Genomic DNA, 14241 nt, shown 5'->3' with positions numbered 1-14241 from the left:
TTTAAAAAATATTTTCTTCTTTTTTGGGGTTGAGTGTGACCTCCTCCAGTAATTTGTAAAATCCTGTTTGGAATGTTAACATGGTCCAATGTGCAGAAGATCACAGATTTTTTGCCTGGAACAGAATCAGAAAATTGTTTAAAGTTGGCATTGCACAGTTCGAGGGTCTGGGTATGGTGGTGGTGGCAGCCACGAAAATATTAAAGTCAGAAATCTTAACTTTTTAAAGTGCAGGAAAACTATCATGGTCCATTTAAAATATGTATTTATTTGAATATAATTAAACCTGTGGAAATTTGCATGCATGATAAAAAACAACCCCATTATCTAGACTTACCTACTAAATGAAGCATTTGTAATTTCTTTCCTCTTTGTTTCTTTGTGAGGTCTCATGTCCATGATACCTGAAGATGGCATTTGCTAAATAGAGTCCCTCTCAAAAAACAGAGCCCTTATTAAAGAGGCCCATGGGAAGGCACTCAGGAATTGAGACCCTTCTCAAATTTCTTGCTCTACCTGTCCCTGAGTTTTGATGAACTGGGCCATGGGTGTTGTCCAGTAGGTGGCCATGTCAGGTGGAAAAGTGTCAGAACTTCTGTCTCCTGGATATAAAAAAAGGACTTTGACTTCCTGGAAGGTTAGATTGCTCTTTGAGGTAAACATTGACCTAGGTTCCTCACAGGGTGTTCTTCTGAATATCACATGCAATAATATGTATGAAATCTCTTTGTGATCATGCAACATACATATATGAACTTTATTATTATCATTAAGTATATGATCTTTTATTTCAATTCCAGAAGATTCTCATGTTCCTCTATCAACAGTACCTCTGCAGATCCTTCTATACAACCTCCTATAAGATTCCCTAGCTTCACCTTCAGCACTATTCTGGTTTCACATAAAGAGCTTGCCAGAGCAAATAGAGGGGGCAACAAAAATGTTTTCTTTTTTACAAAGGTGTTTAAACATTACCCTTTGCTTTTTTGTAACCCTCTTGAACAGTCTATGGATTTGTAGGGCCTCAGGAAAGCCTAGTATTGACAAGAGAGGAAAGTCGTAGAGTCAGAATGTGAAAGCCTTTGGGAGAGGGATAAATAGGTATATTGTGTGATCAAGAAAGCAGGGTTCTAAGTGAAATAAGTCAGTCAGAGAAAGACAAGTATCACATGATCTTACTTATATGTGGAATTTAATGAACAAAATAATGTGGAATGTGACAAACAAAATAGATCCAGAGTTATGGATGTATGCAACAGATTGGGGATCCTCAGAGGGAATGGAGGAGGTGAGTGAAGAGATCAACTAAAGAACATATGTGGACACAGACAATAATGGGGTGAAGGCCTAGGGAGGGGATGGATGAGGGGAGGATGGGGGGCAGTAGGAAAAGAAGGGGGACATCTGTAATATTTTAAACAATAAAGATAATTTTTTAAAAGTAGGGTAATATGAAAGGACACTATACAGTGAGCAACCCCACCTTTGCCAGACCTGCCAGTGTCTCATATGTTGATTTTGGTCTTGGCCTCCAGCTTTGTACCTCCCGTCTCTATCAGTCTCCTGGGTCAGCACCATGTTATCACTTGCTTTCATCAAATGTTATATCTAGACCCCTCCTGTGAGGTATGAAATAAAGCAACCACTGAAGTTAATCAGCTGGTTCTCCCAAAGGTCCTAGAAGATGCTACTCTCTCTCTCTCTGTCCCCTCTGACTTCCACAGCTTCTATGATTGAGTCATCCTTCACTCAGTCCTCTGACTTTTCAGCAGGCCCTCCAGAAGACCTAATACCACCTCCTCTGCCTGAGCCTTTCCTACCACACCCTCTGTTCTCTCCTCCAACTCAATGACACCCATGGGTAATTTTCTATCACCTTCATCACCTGGTCAAACTATGTCTCCAGAGCTTTTTTATCCCTTGGAGTCTCAATTCTCAGAGGACTATTCCCCTCCCCAACCCCTTAAGTTTTCCTCTAACCACAATACACTAAGAGAGCACATCCTATTCTCTAATCACAGTCTACTTTGTCAATACCATCGTCTCACTTGAGCCTTCTCTTTCCCAAGATATTTACTCCTTACCACATTTTTTTCAGACAAGAAAGCCCACTGATTCATTTGCTTGTTATCAGGTACTACCAATCCTGTCTGATTCACCACCACCAGATTTCACTTTAACTGTGAATCACTGCAAATGGATTTCCATCTTAATGAAGCCTGTTCCATAGAATTCATCACCAGATAGCATTGATGAGTTGTCTAGTCATGTTCCAACAATCATAGGCACTGTCCATTCAAACTGTCAATTTCAAACTCCTCCTTTGGCAGGGTTATGACAAGAATGTGTTCCTCCCCATATAATTGCACATTTATTTTCAGTGAGACCATGTTTCCTTCCATCTACTAGATACCTGTCTCTGGGGAAAATCTGCTACAAAGCACATCAAGGTTATTCTTTCCTTGGCCTTAACGTCTAGGCACTCTTGGAAAGAAAAAAGAAAATGGGGGGCGGGAGATGGTTTTTCAGATTTTCACAAAGTAAGAAAAGGATGTGGAACCATATTTAAAACAAATTGAGTCAGAATACCAATGGATAACTTCATAGAGTTAATTGTAGCCACTTGATATATAGGCCACACCAGCCCTCAAAATGGTTTGGATGCCTGGCCTTGTGGCTCAGTGGTTGAATGTTGACACATGAACCATGGGGTCTTGGTTTGATTCCCCATCGGGGCATATGCCCAAGTTGTGGGCTTGGACCCCAGTAGGGTGCATGCAGGAGGCAGTCCATTGATGATTCTCTGTCAACATTTATCTGTTTATCCCTTTCTTGCTCTCCCTTTCTCTCTCTGAAATCAATAAAAGCTGATTTTTAAAAAAACCTGGCTGGAACATTGAAGGAAAACCAGAAAATCTGTGTGTTTGTGAGCAAGTCCTTTGTGTCAAGACTTTTGGGGGAAAACTGATTGAGATATAGACCCAGGTCTTCTGGGTTCTTCCCTCTTTGCACAGTGAGTCCCTCCTAGTTTCTAGAGGTGGTTCCCCATTAGAATATCACATTTTGTTACTCAATGGAATTTATAATATTTCTGCAGTCCAAATGCAGGATCAAGAGCTCCAACACTTCCTCATTTTCATACCTTTCCCCTCCCCAGTGTACACCCCAAACCTGGCCTAAAACCAAGCACCAATCCCAACCACTAACTTTCACTCACATTCAGCCCCAGCCCACTTTCAATTCTGACACCCAATACTACCATCTGCTTCTGTATCCAGGATTAGGGACTATTGGGTGTTTTTCCATGGATCCCAGAATGATTCAGAGTCTAATATCTTGAATGAAAATCAACACCTGGAATGGCACATGTTACAAAAGCAACAGGAGGGTTTGTAATGTTTAGTACCTGTGGTCAAAAAAATCTCAAAAGGCCACTTGTCTTCTAGCTTCCACCATCCATTTTACAGCCAGTCATCCCAAACCTATATACCAGTTTCCATCCTTTCTGACCATTATTATATATCACCAGTGAACCTGAGGAGAAACTGAGGCTCAACATTTCAAGGTGGCTAATCCCACTCAGTTCCCCCCACCCCATGCCTGTAGGAGTCTAGAGCCTCTGGAACTGATGATGCCTAGTGCAAATTAACAGAAACCTCTCAGCAGAAAGGCAGACATGCTCACAATTCTCTGAGCTACAGAGTTAGAGTATCAAGAATGAGGCAAGGCTGAATTCTGTCTCTGATGAGAGAATCCCAACAAAGTTTCTGCTAAGCGAGAACATGAGAAGAAATCTTGGGACTATGCTTGGAAAGAGCCCATAAGGCAGCCTACAAAGGCTCTCAGAATTCTACCTAGTCAAGAGTCTGAGGACTGCCTCAGAGTCAAGAAGCAAGTGTGTGTCACTCAAGGAATCATTTAGGGAATGAATTATTAAATGTTTCAGGAAAGGACATAGACCTGAGTCAAATGTAAACCATTCTGAGATTACATTTGAGCAAGCAGTTTTACCAGATCACTGAGGGTAGAGGTCCCTATTGGTGGTATCATTCACTGCTGGATGATGACTATGTATCACATCTTTCTGGAAGTCCCAGACCAATATGGAAAATGGATACTCAAGAAACACTGTGGTAGGTAGGGTCTACTCCAAGAATATAACTCTAGAATTTTTTTTCTTAATCCCAACACCTGACAGGTATTAGAAACCCATATTATAAAATTTCACAAGAGTCGAAGATGTGGCCTATACTTCAAGATTGTTGAATCCATATATATTAGAGGCCCAGTGTATGAATTCATGCACCAGTGGGGTCCCTTGGCCTAGCTTGTGGGATCGGGCTGAAACTGGCTCTCTGACATCTCCCAAAGGGTCCCAGATTGTGAGAGGGTGAAGGCCAGGCCAAGGGACTCCACTGGTGCATGATCAGGGTCAGGGAGGGATGCAGGAGTTTGGCCAGCTGGGGAAGGACCGCAGGAGGGCTCCAGGGTGTGTCTGGTCCATCTTGCTCAGTCCCGATCAGCTAGACCCCAGCAGCAAGCTAGCCTACTGGTTGGAGCACCTGCCCCCTGGTGGTCAGTGCACGTCATAGCGAGCAGTTGAGCGGCATTAGCATATCATTAGCACATTACACTTTGATTGGTTGAACAAATGACCAGACACTTAGCATATTAGGCTTTTATTATATAGGATATATACTGAGAGAAGCCAAAATATGGCCTCTTCCCCAATTTGAATTTTGCTCCTCATATACACAATTTTGGTAGGTGAATTTAAAAGCTGAGTTGTGCAAGCCCCTTGAGGAAAGCTCTAAATCTTTTTAGGAAAACAAGGTGAGAACAATATATCCAGTCCCCATGCTGAATTGTCATCTCCTGACTTTATCATCTCTGGGCAGTAAAGAATGGGGGAAAGAACTTAAACCATCACAGGATGATATTAACCACAAGTTTGCAGAGGACAACCAGACAATTGAGCATGGCAGGCAGACTTTTAGCCCCTCACACACGTAACCATAGACAAGGCGAGGCAAAGTGCGACTATGCTACACAATAGATGAAGCCCAGAGGTGCCCATGAAACTTTGTGCATGGGCCAAGGAATGAGAACATGAATTCCAGTGATACAGCAGAAATGACTCAGGGCCCAGACAGTGGAGAAAACTTTAGGACATTTTTTTTTTCCATCTCCAACATATCCAGATAGATATTCAAAGCCCAGGAGCTTTATGCTCTTAAAGCACTATTTTATGACATCATGAAGCTCCCAAGTAGTAACTGTCAATACCAATAAGGTAGAATCTATTCTGACCACTGAATGTCTCTCACCCAAAATTTTAGTTCCCCAAGATTCTAAATTATGCGTACTGAAATCTAGCTTTTTAGTAAATTAAAGTTTAAATTGGAGAGCAGTGAGCAGTGCCAAGCTCAAAACTGTCCCACTGAAGTGTCCCTTACTTCAAATAGCTTGCCTTCCATGCCCCTGCTGACTCAGTCCCAGTGTGTCTCCAGTGGGGACACAGGTACTCCCCAGGGGCTGCATGGAGGACAGTGGTACCATCATTGAGCTGAGAAAGGAGCCCTGGGTTTCTAAGCATGCCGGGAGGAAGTGCCAGGATAATCATTTTCCACCAGCTGAAAAGGAAGTGAGAACTCTGGTCCCCAAAGAAGGAAAATATGGAAGTGAGGATTCAGGAGTAGGGACATCTAGAGGCACACAGATAAGACATCTTGTTGAGGACAGAGCATTAGAGGACACTTTCCTGTCTCTGTCACTGAATGAGCAGTTTCTTCCTGATGGATACTTCAAAAAAAGATGAGACAATTTTTGCAGTGGATCAACTCCAAGAGAAAAAAATGAAAGGACAGAAAACTTCTCTGCAAAGAACCAAATTCATGTTAACACTGCACAGCACCAAGACTCAGCTGAAAGTCCTGCTCATGAGCTCATGACAGCCATTGGCAAGATCCTACAGGGGAAACTGGCATATAGGTACAAACCTGAGGCCTTGCAGTTAAGTCAGCAGGAGAAACTGCAAGCCCAGGTACAGCCTGACAAGGACATCCCTTCAATCCTGGTTCTTTTTCTGACCCACAAGCAAGAGGAATGTGCAAAGTACCAACTGCTACAACCAAGAAGCTGTCTCTGCTGACCAGCGTTGTCTTCAAAGTGCTCTAAACAACAGAGTCAAAATCAGACATCCCCTTCCAAGGACCAGCTATTGTGCCAGTCAACAACCTTCCTGGCATTCCAGGGAGCCTGTGCCCCATCCAACCCCCGCTCCCCCCAGTGTACATCCATTATACCAGGTTCTCCAGCTACCCTCACCCCTGATGAAGACTGTGTTCAGAGATTTGACTCCTTTATACAAACAAATAATGCTTCTCAGCACTTTTTGGAGGAAAAAGAAAAATGTCCCCAAAGAAATCATTTGGTCCTACTGAGAAATCCTCACAGTTTTCAAGATAAATCATCCTATGATTACTACAATCTTTCAATTGCAATCCTTATCACAACTACAAACACGGAATCTTCCCCAATAAGTGTTTCTTTTAATCAAGACCTGTGTTCTCTGTATACTGTATTGGGTCATGGATTTTAAACAATCCTGGACTTGTGCTCAGGGAATGGAAGGAGTTATTTCAGCTCCTAATGATTATTCTCATTTCATTTCTAAAAGAAAATCCTTCCCCTTGTAGGAATCCTGACACTGGCCTTCTCAAATTAATCCTGGGGTCTTTTATTTGACCCTGCTGAGATGTAGTGATTATAAAACACTTAATATTTTTTTTTGTTAAAAAGTACAAAAAGCTTACACTAAAAACTTTCAGGAGAAAAACCGTTAAAGTCCAGAACTTATCTAAAACTGTCTTTTTGTCGGCTCCCTCACTGTTTTCAAATATATACAAGTGTAGCATAGGATGAGGTGCTCTGGCACAATGCAGCCAGCATCTCTCCTTGTTGCCTCCTGAAAGTTTTGGAATTGGAAGTAGGGAAGGGGGTTGTTTGGGACCTGAGGTTAGTGATAGAGAGAAATCTTCCTCTTGGATCTCTTGGTGTCAAATAAAAGTCACCTGCTCATAAGAGTTCCTCTTTCCTTCATGAAGTTTGGAGTGATAGGACACGATTCCCACCCATTAGTATAAGCTCTAGTAAAAATGGGTACCAGTTCACCATTTCCTTTCTACCATGTTTACTGAAAGAGGACAGAACTTGCAATTCTAAAACAAAACAAAACAGGAATACAAATACTATCCTGAATAGTGACTTACATTTAGGAAGAGTTGCTATTTCAAAGTATCTCACAAGTAGGTGGTCATTGACTGCAGTGTGTATGGATGGGTTCTGTAATTGTGGACACTGCGTTGGCCAGGACAGGGTCTAATGAGTCAGGGTGGGGATGTTCTGGCTGAAGAATCTGCTATAAATTGGGTGTGAATTTACCTGGAGGGACATTTTGAGCTCAGCAGGCTGTCCTGCTTGTGAGAATACCTCAAACAACAACAACAACAAAACAACAACAACAACAACAACAACAAAACAGAAAGAGCTGTCCCTCTGGGAAATCTCTTTAGGATACCAAGCTTGGCAACATATCTCAAGATCAATAGATCACCCAGCATCCCTTGTAGATTTGGTCACCAGGCAGCCACACAGAATTTGGTGTGAAAGAAGACAGAAAGTAAAAAAATAAAATAAAGTAAAAATACAATGGTAGAGTTGGAAAGGAAGAAAAAAGTGAAAAGGAAAATAATGTCCTCATCATTGCAACCCATGACCCCATGTTGGCGATCATTTCCACACAACATTACCTTACTTCAACCTCATCTCCTAGAAACTAGTCAGGGCTTGATAGAGGACAACGTTACCATTTCAGCATAACAATAAGGGATATAATCACTGAACATGAAGAGAGTATTCCGGGGATGTTGTCATGAAGGCTGTCCTCCTATTTGCTGCATGCCTTCCTAACATACTACATTTTATACCAAGGTTATAGTAAATGTGGTATGTTTTAGTGATCTTTTACTATATATTTGGTACCCCAATATTGAGTGCCTTAAAAACTATACATTTATTATCTCAGGTTTGATGAGTCAATGATCCAGGAAAGGCCTACCTGAGTTCTCTGCTTCAAGTTCTCTTACAAGGCAGCAATTTTGGTGTCAGCTGGGGCTGGCTGCAGTTTCATGTGAAGGCTTGACTGGGGAAGAACCCACTTGTGTGCTCATTCATATATTTGTTGTTAGGATTCAGTTCCTTAAGGCATGTTAGACTGAGGTCCTGGATTCCTTGCAGGCTGATGGCTAGAGGCCACCCCTTAATTCCTTGTCCTCTAGGCCTCCCCAATACAGCAGCTTGCTTCATCAAAGCCAGGAGAGAGTCTGCTAACAAGACAGAAGTTACCACAGTTTGTAAGCTAGTAATGGAAATGGCATCCTATCACCTTTCCCTTATGTTATGATTCAGAAGCAAATCACTAAGTCCAGCCTACATGCAAGGGAAAAAGTAATCACATGCGGATGTAAATAGCCAAAGCTGTGGGAATCATCGCACCTTTCTTAGAAGTCTTCCTAACATAAGAGTGTCTTCTTAGAAACCCCACTCAGTTCACCGAAGCAACAATAGTGACCAAAGGTGATCAACAGATACTTGTTGTTCTCCTTCATATTCATGTCATGAAGGTCAAAGCTATGTGGAGTACAGGCTGGAGCTTCCAAAGAAGAAGGGAAAGGTGAAATGCAGGTAAAGGTGGTATGAGGCTAGTTCCCCAGAGGGCAAGAGAGGGACAATGTAGTGAATATTTCCCAAAGGTGTGTAGAAGCTGGTTGCAAAGACAAAACAAACCCTCTCTCTTACTTCACTATTATTGCCTTCTTGTCCAGAGTCATTTCATTTCCTGTAATTTGGAGTTTTAGGAAATGCTTACTGTGGAGGCCTTGGGACAGGAAAAGGTGGGATGGAGCCCAGGACAAAAACTGGAAGTGAGAGGAATCAGTCCGAGGCCCCAACATCCATGTGAACAGACCATCGAATAATCTGGCCTCTCACAGTCATCCCTTCTTAGCTTAGAGCCCTTTACCTCCATTCCAGGCCACATCTTAGAACATAACACCAGGAGCACTTCTACCTTCTGAAAATATAGTCCAACATTGCACCCTTTCTACTTTATTCTTTCAGCTTATGCCCTCAGTATGCCAACCCCTCAACATATTCAGGAGCGATAAGCCTCTTTACACTTTCTTCCTGTCCATCTGACAACCTTTGTCTTCATTTCCTCTCCAAAGAAAACTTCATGGTTCATCACTTACCCCCAAACCTAAATAGCTGTACTCTAAACAGCCTGCACCATTCTCCTTTTATCTGTTCTGACTGGAAAAAAGTTAATTTTGCCTTTTTTAGACCTGTCTTCTGATAAGGGACTAGTTCCTCTTGCATTAAATGCACAATTAAATATGTTTGTGTTACCATAAATTTATGTTCTACAACTAATTATTAATCCCAACACTGCAAGAAAAGAATCCATTCATTCATTCAGTGCTTAATATGGCCTAGGCTGTTCTAAGCACTAGGGACACACCACTAAAGGAAACAAACCTCTCTGTCTTGGTGGAGATTTTATGCTTCTTTATGTAACCAATTATCTTGCCTAAGTACTCAAAACTATTGTACCTTTTTACAACTTCTCCACATTCCTCTCTCATTGAGCATATGCTGCACTACTACCTGTGAATGAGAGATCATTAGATCAGACTTTTCATCACAAAAACTTCAAATCAACAACAAAACTGACACAAACCTTCCACTTCTTTTACCTCCTTTCTTTCAATTATATTGAAATGTTTCTCTTGAATGCTTTCATTGATCCTCCCAAGCTAGGCTATATCCTTGCTTTTAAATTCAAAAAACTTTTCACACTGTGTGGAATATCTGGCTTAAAGATCTACCTTTCAAGAGGACCAAGACTATGTTTATCTCATCAAAGCAGATGTACCTAGTGGAGCTCAGAAATCTCTGGAGATATGTACCAGCAATGGGAGGGATTTCTATGGGAAGGCTCCACCCAAAGTACCCCACCCAACTACTCCACCCTAGAAGCCCAATGATGCTGAGGGACTGAGGGAAGTGGCTCTATCCAGGGGTGGGGCTTGAGAGGTTTAAAGTTTTTGGCTTCATAGGAACTGGACCAAAGTGTACCTAACCTCAGGCTTCTGTGTTTACTTCCATCACTTGTGGAAGCATTTAAATTTAACTCAAAGACAGAATCCCTGAAAGATTCTGGACTCCCAAGTTATCTTCTTTCTACCCTACCTGAAGGATCCTTCCTTCCAACTGTTATTTCCATCCTCAACTGCCAACTGCCAGTCTCCAGCTCTCTCAGACCCACCTCCCTCCCCCACCCCCCTGGCCAGTCACCTGGGAGTTCCTGTGGCTCAGAGGCTGCCTAGAGGCCTTGGGACTTGGCTATGGCTGATGGCCATGCTTCCTTCCCTTTTGCTGTGGGGTGGGGTTGCAGGGCCGGAGGGGTGCGGGGGGGCTCAAGGGAACTCCAAGGAGGTGGTCATAATGATAAATATAGTATAAATATTGACAGCTGTGAGGGCTTCACCTTGCACTGGCTGCCTGGTCTTACACAAGTAACCTAAGCCTCACATCTCATCTATTTTGTTGTTTTCAGAGGAGCCAAAAAGATCATTACCTCCCCTGGGGCTCATCAGTGAATCTAGCAGGAATGGTTCCTGGGAACCCTAGGTAAATGTCCATCAAAGCATAGTGTCCCTGGAGAGAAAGGTAGATGCAGATCAGTTTGTCAAGCCCTGTAAGATCCCAGACAGCAGGACATGAGCCAGCGGGACATAATCGTCTCCCACGGACAAGACTGCAGGCTTACTATAAGACAGAAAATCTCAGGTAACAGCCTTCATTGCAGGAATAAATACATTCATGCATTTAATGAGGGCCTACTGGTATGTCCAAGTTCTTTGTTAACTAGTAACTGTCATCATGTTTATTTTAGGAAGAGGTGGAAGAGATCCTTTGTGTGTGTGTGTGTGTGTGTGTGTGTGTGTGTGTGTGTGTGTGTGTGGCTTTCTTCCCATTTAGAAAGTATTATACAGCAAATTTGACAAATATGGTAAAGTGAAGGAAGAACCTCATAGATTCTCACTTTCAAAACAATTACTGTTAACTTTCTGATGCATTTTTCTCCAGATCTCTCTATTCCTATTTTTATGCTGCTTAAATAAAAATGTGCTTTAAAAGAAAAACAGACATTATTATAAGCCAGTATTTGTCAAACTGCTACACGTTTCCTTGCTATACAACTGCCCTAGCAAGTTAACCTAAAACGTTATTCTTTAAAATGTATTTTTAACGAGAAATTTCTATCACCAAAATTTATCCTACATTTTTTTCCTTTCAGACCTCTTATAGGGTTCTGCAGTTTCCATGCCTCATTGCTAAGAGCATGAGAATGAAAATCAGATTTGTTTAGTAAGTACCTCCCATTAATCTAGCTCAAAGTTGCTTTCCTCTCAATGGCTTAGGAGAGCCATTTGAATGCTTTGATTCTAGCAATAAAAGTTCCAATGGGGAGGATAGATGAATGCTCCTGTAATGTTTAGCCTATTTAAATGGCCATATGCAAAGCTTAAGCAGAGTAAATTCTTACCAAGGACTATGAATAAAGGCAGGTCAATGTGGAAGAAAGCACGAGAACGTAGGAGAGCTAAAGTGAGTCTTGGAGTGCCCTTCCTCTCTCCAATTTAGGTTCCACAATGAGAGTGGACATTTGTTATTGCTCCCTCTGATGTGGACGGTCTCTCTGTGTGCTTCCATGATGTTGACTCACTCCAGGTTTCACACTGGAGCATGAGTATTAGACAACTGTTTCTCAAACTTTCTGAGGTGAAGAACCAGTTTACTTTATCTCCCACGCCCCCATCCACTGTGGACTGACATTGTGTAAAATAGAATGAAAATATTGATGACTTTGAAGACTTCACCTTGCATTGACTGCCTGGTGTTGCATGAGTAACCTAAGCCTCAGATCTCATCTATTATGTGAGAAAACAGTAATATGAACTAATGGGGTTTTCCCAGATGCCATTCGTACCCTCCTTGGTGACATTACTCCAAGCCCAAACAAGGTTCTTGATGCAGTCATAGATGTTGTAATTCTTCCAGAATTGCATCAGTGTCTTCCTCAGTTGCAGCAATAGCCTGGGCAAAGGCCATGACAGGTGGTAGGCCTCAAAAGCTGCTATAACTCCTTGATCGATAGGTTAGAGCAAAGAGCTGGTATTTGGAGGGAGAAACACCACTTTGTTATTGGGATGAATATCACCAATAAAAGGGAAGATCTCCAGGAGCATTACCAACAAGAAGCAAAATCTTGAAAGGTATGTGATCCTCTAAACACTGCTTCTCCATTTCCCTGGCCCAGCAATTCAGGAAGGCACCTTAGAAGAGAAGCATTGTCATCCATGACTTCTTACTGTTTCTGTAGTACCTAGGCTGCGTGTGTTATTGGTATGCTGGAAGGCACTGGGTTTCTCACTGTGGCATGTCACAAAGGCTTTCACTTTGTAGCCTGCAACAGTGCTCCCAGAAAAGACTGTTATCCTGTACTTAAAGCCTTGAAACCTGGCATTGACTTAGTCTCTTTCTGGATGAAAGTCCTTTTAGGCATCCATTTCCAGAAAAGGGATGGTTCATTCATATTGAATATTTGCACTGGCAAGTAATTTTTCAATCAGCTTATCTCGAGTTTCAAAAAAATCTTCAATTGCCTTCACATCAATACTCACAGACTCACCATTCACTTTCATATTTTGTAATGAACAGCAATTCTTGAATCATTTCAACCACCCAGAACTAGCAGTAAATTCAACATCATAGTCAGGCCAAGCCTTTTCTTTCAACATTGCAAATGAATACTTTGCTTGACCATGATCATCATAGTGCTGACAGGGATAAACTTCTGTGCCTAGTCGTCTTCAATCCAGGTCATTGGAAGTTCCTCCATTTCTGATACACTATAGGTCCTTCTTAAAGTTTTGTTAGCCTTCAACGAAGCAGATCCGTTAATAGTTTGTTACTTTGTTCTTGCTCTTTGAGCTATGGTAGAATGGGGCATTTCTAACTGGCAAGTAATAATAGTCACTGATTTTCTACATTCATAGTTCTTAATCACTTTTAATTTTGTTTCCAAGTGAATCACTTGATGTGGCTTCTTACCGGCAACATTAGCAGTTTTTGTAATTTTGTATGCTTAGGGTCCATGATGAGCAAAAACAACACCAGATTAATCAAGCACAAGAGAAAATGATGCAATCAAGAAAAAAGGTAAATATGAGATGTATGGTATAGCACAGCATACTATTTTACAGTAAAAAAAAATTTTTTATAAGTAGAAAGAGTACACTCTAAAATAATGATAAGCCTGGCCCTAGCTTGTGTGGCTCAGTTGGTTGAGCACTGTCTTGGGCACTAAAAGATCGCTGGATTGATTCCTGTTCAGGGCACATGTCCCGGTTGCTGCAAGCTCAATACCCAGTGGGGGCATGCAGGAGGCAGCTGATGGATGTTTCGTTCTCACAGCAATGATTCTCTCTCTCTATTCCTCTCTCTCTAAAAATCAATTTTAAAATCTTTAAAATAAATTAGAAAATAAAATACATAAACCAGTAACATAGTGACTTATTTTCAAGTATTATGTACTGCACATAACTGTATGCACTTTTATGTATCTGGCCGTGCAGTAGTCTGCTTACACCAGCATCACTATGGATGAATGTAATGTGCTGCACTCCGTTATTATGGCTACAACAGCACTAGGAGATTTTTCAGCTCACTGTAATCTTACGGGACCATCTTTGTATATGTGGTCCATCGTTGACCAAAATGTTGTTTTGTGGTGCATGACTATAATAAATTATATTTTTAATGAGAAGTTTGCATCCTACAGAAAGTTGAATAAGTTGTTTAAGAAGGCATCAAATTAGAGTACATATTCATTAAAATATACATGAAAATAGTAACTCCCCAAAAAGATTAGTGCCAAAAGTGACATATCAACAGTTTGCTTTTGTCCTCATAGCTCTGACTGCTCTCCTCTGTGATTGTGGGACACATCGCCATGTTTCTTAAGGACTACAGCAGTGGTTGGTAAACTGCGGCTCGCGAGCCACATGCTGCTCTTTGGCCCCTTGAGTGTGGCTCTTCCACAAAATACCACAT

General features: G+C 41.7%; 2 long non-coding RNA genes across 2 annotated transcripts; one reads left to right on the top strand and one right to left on the bottom strand.

Moving 5' to 3' along the window:
* LOC129151697 (uncharacterized) lies at window positions 1-8612 on the bottom strand. Its single transcript, XR_008558363.1, has 3 exons — window positions 8557-8612; window positions 8120-8384; window positions 1-115 (listed from the first exon to the last, which is right to left on the bottom strand). It is a non-coding gene; the product is annotated as an uncharacterized LOC129151697 (long non-coding RNA).
* A 2110-nt stretch (window positions 8613-10722) lies between these two features.
* Window positions 10723-13613, top strand: LOC129151696 (uncharacterized). Its single transcript, XR_008558362.1, has 4 exons — window positions 10723-10911; window positions 11423-11493; window positions 13278-13347; window positions 13523-13613. It is a non-coding gene; the product is annotated as an uncharacterized LOC129151696 (long non-coding RNA).
* Window positions 13614-14241: the final 628 nt, after the last annotated feature.

The sequence above is a fragment of the Eptesicus fuscus genome, chromosome 15, assembly GCF_027574615.1.
Source record: "Eptesicus fuscus isolate TK198812 chromosome 15, DD_ASM_mEF_20220401, whole genome shotgun sequence".
NCBI lineage: Eukaryota > Metazoa > Chordata > Mammalia > Chiroptera > Vespertilionidae > Eptesicus > Eptesicus fuscus.
Note: the sequence above shows the minus strand (reverse complement) of the source record. Positions and strands in the feature narration are given on the sequence as shown.